At 37.5% G+C, this 10,119-nt stretch overlaps 1 long non-coding RNA gene across 1 annotated transcript; it reads right to left on the bottom strand.

Annotated features, from left to right (window-relative positions):
• Positions 1-6,606: 6,606 nt before the first annotated feature.
• Positions 6,607-10,099, bottom strand: LOC115602098. Its single transcript, XR_003989601.1, has 3 exons — positions 9,293-10,099; positions 8,513-8,553; positions 6,607-7,349 (listed from the first exon to the last, which is right to left on the bottom strand). It is a non-coding gene; the product is annotated as an uncharacterized LOC115602098 (long non-coding RNA).
• Between the last annotated feature and the right edge of the window lie 20 nt (positions 10,100-10,119).

The following is a 10,119-nucleotide window of genomic DNA, read 5'->3' on the forward strand; positions in this document are numbered from 1 at the left end:
ATATGCCATAAAGAAGTTCTACAGAACAATTGAATGCATGAGAATGAATATAAAATCTTTACTTTGAAACTTTCATTTATTTTTCTCCAAACCGTTAAAAAAAAAAAAAAAGTGGTTGTTCGAAATAATGTTCAGACATAGGAACAGAAATATTAGGTGACAGAAGAGAACAGACCAGATCCCTATGAATCAACTCCATTTTACCAGGCATATAAAACTAAACTAGCCTCAGCTTGATGTAACTGTTATAGCTCCAAATGAATGTTAGACATGAAATAACAAAAAGGCTGGTGAGACGAATTTATCTTATGGGGTTTTTTGTTATTATTCCCCGTCTACATTTACAAAATATCCATTAATGTCTTTCCTTTCAGAACGAAATCTAAGTCTCTCAAATAATATTTACAATCTCAGCTGCAATCTCTGTCACAGTGATTCTGGGTGTTTGTTGCTTTTTGTGAGGAATAGTTCTGCTTGAGTTCTCCACTTAGAACAAAACAACTTTGTTTTCCTGATATATTTCATATTCAAATTATTCCAAAGTGTAGCACAGAGAAATGGATTAGATAATAGTATAGGGAAATGTGTAATTCATACATGGCCACCACGATGAGCTCACCAGTAACTGATACAACTTTGAACATTAAAATGACTTTAATGAGAGACAATATTGACCTAAATGCCAGAGTCACTGCCACTACTTCCTTTAAACAAAAAAAACCAAAAATTGATTTAACTTCCACTTCAGCAGTCTCCACTGACAAATAGTTTAGTTTAATATCTACTTCCAATTTCCATTAAAATACCTTTAGATTGATTTAGATATATGAGAATTCCAAAAGCAATCTCCATCTTAGTTTCCTACAGTCCTATGATTTTTACACTCTCTTATAATTAAAAAGAATTCCAACTTCTCTTTCTACCTAATTCAAAGACAGATGCAATATATCATGGTTTTTGCTACTGCCTCTCTAATTAATAACATCGTTGCTGTGCAGCCTTTCATAAAGTTCCCAGATGAAAACAAGTGTCTAGTGCAGTGGGCCTGTTGTTTCAGGTTACCGCTAACACAGAACTGGATACAAACCTTGCCTCTCTACACCAATGTCTCCATTGCAGCAAGAAGTGCAACCCAATGCACACAGGTGCTCAGGCTGCAGCTCGTAAAACCAGCAGCACTACGGCTACAGCAGCACAGCCTACAACCCCTGCCCTGGTCCTGAGACACTGCTGTTCATGCCAGGTGGATTAACATGAGGTCAGCTTCCCTGCACACGTTGTAACCACACATCTGGCTGTTGTAGCAACCCTGCTTGTAGGAAACAAACTACAAGGTAACTTTCATGATTAAGATGAGCTATCAATAATCATCTATTTTTAAGTACAGCATCCCATAAATCCTCCTAATTAGTAAACTAGGTGTCTTCTTTTTAGCAAACAATCCCCAGCCTACTTCCTTATTTATTTTCTTGAATTCAATTAGATTTGCCACCTGCTGGCCCAATCACCTAAATGACAGATTCTGGATGGAAGGTAGGAGCTGGGCCATAAACAATAATTTCATTATAGTTCAATTTAAAATATTTGCCTGCACCTATTTTCTCTCCTTTATGAAGAATGTTTATGCTGTTTCCTCCTCCAGGGCTCTGCACCCCTGTCAGGAGACGCAGCAGCAGCAGCAAGAGTTTTGCACTGCTCCCTATCCTCCACTGCTGACTCTGTAAGAAACCAAAGCTGAGATTTTTCTGGAGGGAAGGGACCACCAGAGGCTGAATAAAGAGGGGACAAGTGATTTCCAAACCTAGACAGAAAAATTGATAAAGGTGCAAAGAATTTAGGACTCTTGGTAAAATAAAGGTTAGGAAATATTTCTTTAGAAGATAAAAATATTAGAACTTCTTTTAATATGAAAAGAAGTGAAGGAGGCTAAAGTCATGGCACTGAAGCCATTCATTGCGTTTAAGGATTAAATGACACAGAGGCAGGTGGCTATCAAACCGAAAGCACACAGTCCTATCATGCAGTTGGAAAGCCCTAAACTGGAATCTGGCTTGGCCCACTTCGTTCTTGACTGGAAACTCAGTATCACCCAAACCATCAGAGTTCTACAGTTCAGGCCTTCAAAGAAACCACATTTCCTTCCATCTTTTGAAGCACAGCTTACACACCTACCTTCAATTATGCACTGATTCATTCTGAAATCCATGGAAAAGCTGCCCTTCTGAAATTGAGTGAACAAACCTCAGCGTTGTGACGGGAGATGATAAAAGCAATGCCCTGGACTCCTGAGCATTTTCCCCACTTTCTACTATTACAGGATACACTAGTCCATGCTGCTGCCTTTATAATTGTGGAAAAAATTGCCATTGTATTTTCTTATAGCTAGTTAAGAATACGTATAAGAATACTAGTTATTATTTAGCAACTCATTTTGTTCCATGATTCTGCATCTTTCTCTCCAGATTTATTTTCCATTGAGTTTCACAGTTTGAAAATTAATGTTAAGCCAATATTGGGTAAAATTATTATTTTACCATCCCTGCTTTGCAATAAATCGTAATTTGGGTGAGTGTGTAAAACTGCATTACATATAAACGAAAACACTAACCAAACTGGAGGCACACAGTCAGTTAATGCCCTAATAGAGGAGCCTTGCAGAGAGAAACTGTACAGCATTTTTATGTAGCATGTGGGAAAACTGTGCAGCTTGGGAGTTTTGAACGTTAATACTGCAGCTGTACTAAATCTACTGTGTCAGACTCTGTCTGCAAGCAAACCAGATTTAAGGAAGTACAATTTCACTGCAGTGTTGGAGGCTGAAAAATGGTTAACTTGGTGAAGTGCAACAGCTTACTTAAAAAAGAACAGACACAAATGATGTGCACCTGTTAAATGGTCACAGATGAATCGTTCTGTATGTAGACGATTACGTGGCCTGTATAAAGGTTCAAATTATGGATCAAAGAGTAATGCATTTTACAATTATATTTTAACACTGTGGCAATTATGCATGATAGAGGATAATTACTGTATCAGGATCTAAACAGTGAAAAACATAAAACAATTCTGTTGACTATGACATCATTGCTTCATGTGTTTCGTTGAATGTACTACAAAATGTTAGCTGGACATCTGAGTGACCCTGGGCAGGATTTGCAGATATTATTTTGTTGTAGTGTTTCGTATTATTTTCTTTTATGTTAAAAGAAAACATAATGTTCTGCTGCACACAGAAATCCAAATGCTGTTCAGCTGCTGTTATCACTATGATGCATTTAAGAAATTTAAACAAACACGCCAACCCTCTGCAAGCCTTGAATTAGAACCGAACACAAAGGTGGCCCCACTGGAGATTGTGCAGAAGACATTCTGCAGGCCCTTTCTGACAAGAGGCACAAAGGAATATCCTCTGATATTACAGAAGTTCTGTAAGGTAGGATGCACAACTTGGAAGTTTGGAAAAGTATGTATGCACACATCCATACACACGCAAAAGTTTTGGGCATCTATTACATTGCAGCTGGAATCCTATCAGTGCTGTGACATATTGAATGTATAGGTTAATTTACCTGTATCTGTCCCCCTCTCCTCATGCTGTTGTTCTCTAGCTCTCTCCACTTTCACTGAGCTGAAAAGAATCTTTTGTTGGTCTGTATATACTCAAGCACATGTTCCTTCTCCACAGCCCCAGCTCATACAGTTGACATCTCCATTTGGTTTTCTCCAAGAAGCTACTGTCAAATGGTAATTGTAATGATTTCAAAACAAAGAAACAAACACATGCACACCCGAGCAGTGCAGTGTGATGAACTCAGTATCAAAAGCAGAAGTTAGAGTGGTAGACCAAACTTTTCAAATTTGAATGCCTGAAGTTACACAGTCAGATCCTTATTTACACATAGAAGGAAGCCTGGTTTTCATCAGACAAGCTCAGGCCTCCCAGTTATTAGGACTTTCTGCACCACTTGAAAAAGGCATTTTTTTTTAGGTATTTATCTATGGATTTCTTGCCTAATTTCAGACTATCAAGTTGTACGATTTTCACTTAGAAATGTTGGCACTTCATCTGCTACATCAATAAAAACTAGTCTGTAACTCGCTGGAGCTTGAATGGCCCTCAGCAAACTTTTTGATTTTATTTTTGATCTATGAGCAGTCAGAGACCTGGCTGAAACTGGTGGACAAGGCAGTCACCTTCTACTGAAAATAGGCAAGACAACACCAGACTTCAGCTCATGCAAGCTCACATGCCTAATCATTGTAATGTCTTCTGAAAGAAGTTACATATGAGTGTAAGATTAATTCCAATATTCCTTCACCAGAGTTTTACTCCATAAGTAGTTCTTAGTTAATAGTAAGTACTCTTCTAAGTAGTCTTCCATTAATTCTTCCTATTGATGAAGAAATGTACTGAGTAAGCTAGAAATCACTATTAAATTAAGATAACGATTATCATAAACAGATGTTTTATTTGACAGTTTGAGGGAAATGGGTGTGCTGTGATTTAGTTCAGAGACTTCAGTTCAATTGAAGACTCAGACTGTAGGATTAAATGAATTAAACAGCCTCATCCTCATCTCTAATTGTATAAATCATAAAATTGCCACTCTAAGGGTCAGAATTGAAAATCTTTGCAAAAAGACACAAGTTTTGCCTCATGTCATACCTGCAAACATACTGAATTTTCTCTACCTCCTCAGAACTGGTTTTAAGTATGCCACTGCAAGAAAAGTGTGTATTACAGCAAGATAACAAATGCGTCTTGCTTAACAAACAACAGTGTTATCTCCTTTGACCAGACACCAAGTAAATGGCACTGTCTCTTAACCATATGCTGCAGACAAAGCCTCTGGCAGGTTGAAAGTTGAACACCTCTTACTATTGTATATTGACTTATAATATAACTAAACCCCTGAAAAATAAGCATAGACACAACTATAAGCATGATATAAGCATGAAATGCATGGGGAAAAACTCTTCCATGGAAATGAAGTGTCACATTTGGAAATGTGGATTAGTCAACTATAAGGATCTAAAGGTTTAGTTTCTGCCACTTCTGTAAGCTGGTGGACACAAAGATTCTATGGTGATTGCTTTGCAACAGTAAGTTAGAAACTTGTATCAGAGACATAAAAAATATGACTCTAATTTCTTCAAAATATTGGAGAATATTTATGACAGGGAGCAAACAGTGTGTTCTTGCAAAACCACCCACTGCTCTCTTCTACTGCACCTCTAAACTGGTGAGCGGGGACTCCAGCTGAGCATTTGAACATAGTCCAAGATTTCCAAAGTGAGGACCCTACTCAGTGCTCACCTACTATCAGATGAGTGCTCACCTACTATCAGATGGAATCTTCAAAAACACTTCTCAAGATAAATGAAAAATCTGAAGAGAAGCAAAGATGAAAGCAATAGCATCATGCAAAAGCAAACTTATCACAAATTACTTTTTTTTTCCCTCCCCCATTTTTCTTAAGATATTTGACCGTGAAGTACAAAATGCCAAGACTAAAAAAAACCAAATCAAAAAGACCACACACCCCACAAAAAACAGAACCCACAGAAGTGTTTTATAGTTCTTTCACAGGAAGTTGGGATATGCAAGGAATTATGCACTGGATCTAGATGACAAGCATTTCCTTCAGATATGTTGCTGATTTATCCAGATTTAACCCCCAATAACATTTCTGAGGTTTTCCTTCAGTCTAGTTAATGTATCTTATGCAAGAAAAACCCAAAATACCAAATCATCGCTTAATGAAGTATGGCACATTTTCCTTTACCAGAGAACTTGACTGGCACAAAACGAGCACAAAAAGCTTGTGGAATTCCTGTTATACAGTTTTATACAATTATTTTTAAATTTGGTAACATATTCAGTCATTTTACCCTCCCCCCCCCTTTTTTTTTAATTATTTATTTCTAATTATATTTTATTATCCTTCCTATACTTGTGAAATGTTATAGGCATAATCTGGATAATCTTACTACATGATACACATGGTCTTACTTGTGGATAAGAATTCCTAATAAACTAACACACATCTGTTAATACAAAATCTTTTTTGTTAGAAAAGCAGCAAAAAGGCCCTCCATAATGTTAGAAACAGAGAATTTGATATATTTTCACCAAACTAAAAGCAGAAAGTAAGTATTAACTTTATGAAGTGCAAACCAAGTCTTATTGACAAGTGAGGTAAACATTGACTGAAGTGAAGCAAATATTTACATGCTGACGTTAATGGGACAAATCCCATACAACACAACAAACAAGGTTTTGCCTGCTCTATTTCTGTGTTTGTATTTATTCTGAAGGTTCTGAAAGGAAATATCTGGAAATCCATCTACAATGGTAATGCTTTTTAAATACAATTGGTTTTCCTTAGCACTTGAAATGGATATGCATTCAGAGGGCCAGAATATTTTGACCTTGTACAAGACAAAGGCTTAGCAAACTGTTTTCAGACAGAAAGCACTAACTTGCTCCCTAGAACCTGACCAGACAACAACATCCAAGACCTCTAAGAAGGTAAACAGAAAGGTAGTCAATTTTCAGCCACTCAAACCAACATTTTTCTTACACATACAGTGGTAACTAATGAGAAGATTCTTTCTCTCACCATTTATTCAGGTTATAATCAATCAGTCGAACAAAACATTTTATGGAAGACAATCTTAATAATTACAAAGAAAGACTTTTTATTTTATGAGTAGAAGACTATTAAACACTAACCCAAATTAATAAACAAATATAACTTTTAAACACTTCAATTTCATTAGTTATGGTAGAACATTAATTTGGTTTTTGAACCTAAAATATATTACTATTTACCACAGAAAATAAAGAATAATTAAGGACATAACTATAAGCAGGTACTACAGATCAAATATAAATTAACAAACCCATCCACCCCTTCCCAGTCAGTCCACTCGGGCTAGGTTTTTACACACAGGAGAAGTCATTATTCAATAGAAGGATTCACACAATTCACACATTGAGATTAACACATTAGATTGGAAAAAAAATAATTTTGAGAAACTTCAAAGATTCTATTAAAAACTCTGGCACCTTTAGGCACACCCACTAGAGAATACCAGCATCTTACACAGTGGATGATCATTACAGTACATCTCTGACCTAAATACCTTTATAATGGTCTTACAACAGCAATTAATGCACACCTAGAATTCTTTAACAGCTGAGTATTTTTTGAGTAATTGCATTTAACAGAGCCTTCAACGTCGCTACAAGAATAGACCAGTTCAGAAAACAGCTTCTCCACTTCTTTCTAATGACCATGGGAACCGCTCTTCCTTGCGGATAAACACAGAGGCTGAGCACCCTCCTGTGAAGCGAGCAAAAATTACAACTGCCTTTTGTGGCTCCACTATCTCATTTTCATTCAAGGCTCTATCTATACACAAAACCTAAGACTCAAGGATCTAATTCACCAGTTTTAAAACAATTATATGACCTCATTTCAGTGGAAGGAACTACTCTCAGTTTAGAATGACTTAACAGAAACGAGCACGCTGCTGTACACAGAGAGCGAGTAAGATTTCTGGAAACCTCAGGGAACAAGATGATGTCATTGCATTTCAAAAATATCTGGTTCCAATTCTTTGCAAGTCTGCCTGATGCAGCTTACATGACCAGAGTTCAACAGCAGAATTCAGGCTCCTCTGCCGTGGCTCCAGTGATGAGTTTTCAAAACTGGTCTCTATTATTTTATTCAGTGCCTTAAGTATGGGAGAACAAGAGCTGCTTTCATGTGCTCAAAATTCAAACTGAAGTAAAGGTGGTACAATTGCGGGAGCTAGTCTTAAAAAGATTGAGCATTCATAGCTCAGAAAGCATTCCAATTTTAAAAGTCATTTGAGCCTCTTGGCAAGACTTTAAAATCCTTCAATTTAAACTAAACCCTCTCTAATTTTGCAAAACTCTTCCATACTCGAGTAACATTTTGTGTAGAATGCAGACAACCATTAAAGCCTTTGAATATTCAGGACATTCTGCTATTTTACAGGCTCTTGAAATACAACAATTTTTTATCATATCATTAGCTACAATTCCTTTCCATGTATCTGAGAGCAGTTCCTTTAAATTTCACCATAGATGTATACTGTGCATCTAATTTTAAAGGACTGGTTCCTTCCACACCTGATGAAAAATAGTGATATTACAGTTTATTAGGAAGAACAAAAGATGAAGATTGTATCTATCTATATATATAGGTATATATACACCTGAAAACAGGGTTGGATACGGATTCAGCTCTGTATGAAATTTATGGGCATCTTTGGAGGAGACTCCAAAATACAGATTAGTAAATTTATTACTAGGTATTACATGACCTAATGTGTGCAATACCCATGGGAAAAGATTTCCAATTTTATGTTAAGAGTATCTGAAATCTTTCTTGTGTCAGGAGTTGGTAAATCCAGAGGTCACTAATAGCATCATGAAAACATACCTGTTAAATAACAACATCACTGAGGAGTTACATACCTTCTAATGAACTGTGAATTGGAGATAAATCAGCAAGTGACCTGCATGAGCAAACATTATTGATTAATAAGCTGCCATGAATTAATTTCATATTTCCAGTGCATGCAACAATGAGAAACAGCTTAAAACCAACTTTGATTTAAAACTACATTTGTACTTTAATGCATTTTATAATTACAAAAAAGAAACAGCTGAACGAGGCTTTTATATTTATACACTTCCAAGTGATGTACAGAAGGCAAGCATAATTTCCAACCATAAAATTCTATTTAAAAAGATTTATCATCGCTTTTCCTGATTTGAGAATCAAATTAAGATTTTTCACATTGTCCTTCATAATTTAAACACTACGCAAAAGACTAACTGAGCAAAGAGTAAAAGAATGAACAATATGGCATAGCATAAGTCAAACACAACAGTTTTGGGTTATCCTTGGAAGGATGGGGATATAGCCATGTAATTCTTAAGAGTGCTTCCAGCTGAGCATCTGAAATCTGCATTGGTGCTGCTACTGAGTAGTATTGCGATAACTGAGCAGAAGTACTACACAAATTAGGCCTTCTGAGTTCAGAGGGCCTATAGGAACAGGAGGATTGCGGGTTTAATACTGAAGTGTATCTGCAGTAACTAGCCTAAGCTTCTTCCAGTACATCAGCCACAGCCCAAGTGAAATGCAGAGGATATGAAGCCTGAAATTTCCAGTCAATAAATTCTAGACACAGACTCCCAAAACATCATAAAAGTAGACCAAATTATTGCAGATGCTTCCTTAAAACCTACCTCCAACAAAAACAGAGATGTGCCCAGTGTTTTCAGCTTCTTCCTCAACTATAAAAGAGAAGGTTTAGTGTTAGCTGGTATGCGTTACTAAATACCAGGCCACTCAGCTCTTCACCTCATGAGCTCTGGTGTCCAAGTGCCCATCCTTTCCCTCTCCCGGGGTTACTGACCCCGCAGCATTTCTGTATTTAAAATTCTGAGATCAAACAGTATTGCTGGCTTAATTGGAAACAATGCAGGACTGATTTTCAGAACTGCTCAGATATTAGGCACCAGTCTCAGCGTGAGCTGCATACCTAAACACTTTTAGAAAAATATCTGAGCCAAGGAAAACAGATGCCCTTTCTGGATGCAAACTAATTTATTCAAGAGCATATTTTGAAAGAAAAACCTGTATCTATTTAATTTTAAGCTTCTTCTAAGAGCTACAGCAGCATTAACTAGGGCAGCATTTTCCTCAGGTTTCCTTGGCGGCAAAACCAATTTCCAGACAGCAGGACATCCCTGCAGCGAGCACTAATCACCACCAAGAAGTAACGATACTGCAGTACATATATATATTGGCATAATTTCTTAATTTCCTTCATTATTATTGCTTTCCCAGATTAATTCTAATTGAGGCTTTAAACCGCACTTAACCAGTGCCCCCCACCCCCCATTTGGCGGGCCCGAACCGCGGCCCGTCCCCGTCCCTGAGGCGAGCTCCCATCACGGCCCCCCCCCTCCCCCTTCCCTCAGGGGGCGAAGGCCTCGACGACCCGCGGCCGCTCGTTGCCAGAGCAACACGCAGCCCGAGGCCTTCCTCCTCCTCCCCACACGGCTCCTCC

Source organism: Strigops habroptila, assembly GCF_004027225.2.
Source record: "Strigops habroptila isolate Jane chromosome 13 unlocalized genomic scaffold, bStrHab1.2.pri S16, whole genome shotgun sequence".
NCBI classification, from domain to species: domain Eukaryota; kingdom Metazoa; phylum Chordata; class Aves; order Psittaciformes; family Psittacidae; genus Strigops; species Strigops habroptila.